This window comes from Gopherus flavomarginatus, unplaced genomic scaffold (genome assembly GCF_025201925.1).
Source record: "Gopherus flavomarginatus isolate rGopFla2 unplaced genomic scaffold, rGopFla2.mat.asm mat_scaffold_106_arrow_ctg1, whole genome shotgun sequence".
Lineage (NCBI taxonomy): Eukaryota > Metazoa > Chordata > Testudines > Testudinidae > Gopherus > Gopherus flavomarginatus.
The window spans coordinates 195,615-196,133 of record NW_026114629.1 but is presented as its reverse complement, the minus strand read 5'-3'; the positions used below and the strand labels follow the sequence as shown (position 1 = coordinate 196,133).

Here is a 519-nt window from a genome sequence, read left to right as displayed (position 1 = left end):
GCACTCAGGAAGTCGTCCTTACATCCCCCTCGTGACTCCAGCTTGAGGGAAAGCTTCTTTTCCTTCCCCTTGCTGAGAAAGAGCAAGAGAAGAAAAAAAGTTCAGGAGGGCCAGCTGGCTACAGAAGCCAATGCTGCCTTTTCCCGCAGCAAAGCCTGAAAGAAAAAACTTGCATTAGGTAAATGGACTGCTGTGTTGCCAGGAAACAACCCACAGCTGCACAGAGAGGGATCAAAAAGGCTGTTGAAGCCTGGGATTAAACCAGGGACCTTTCGATTTCCAGTCTAACGCTCTCTCAACTGAGCCACTTCAGCACTTGTAGGGGCCCATTTTGGGCTGCTGCTTCTCACCTTGAAGCTTATTCTCAACAAACCAGCTCTCCAATCACCACAGGCCAATGCAGGATGGACAGCGCTTGCTATTTTAGCACTTGGAAATGTCATCAGCTAGTCTCTGGATCTCTCGAATGCTGCGCTTCAGTTCATGGGGGAAGGCGAGAGACATGACCTTTAAACAAAA

At 49.1% G+C, this 519-nt stretch overlaps 1 non-coding gene across 1 annotated transcript; it reads right to left on the bottom strand.

Moving 5' to 3' along the window:
- Nucleotides 1-241: 241 nt before the first annotated feature.
- Nucleotides 242-314, bottom strand: TRNAS-GGA (transfer RNA serine (anticodon GGA)). Its single transcript has one exon. It is a non-coding gene; the product is annotated as a tRNA-Ser (tRNA).
- Nucleotides 315-519: the final 205 nt, after the last annotated feature.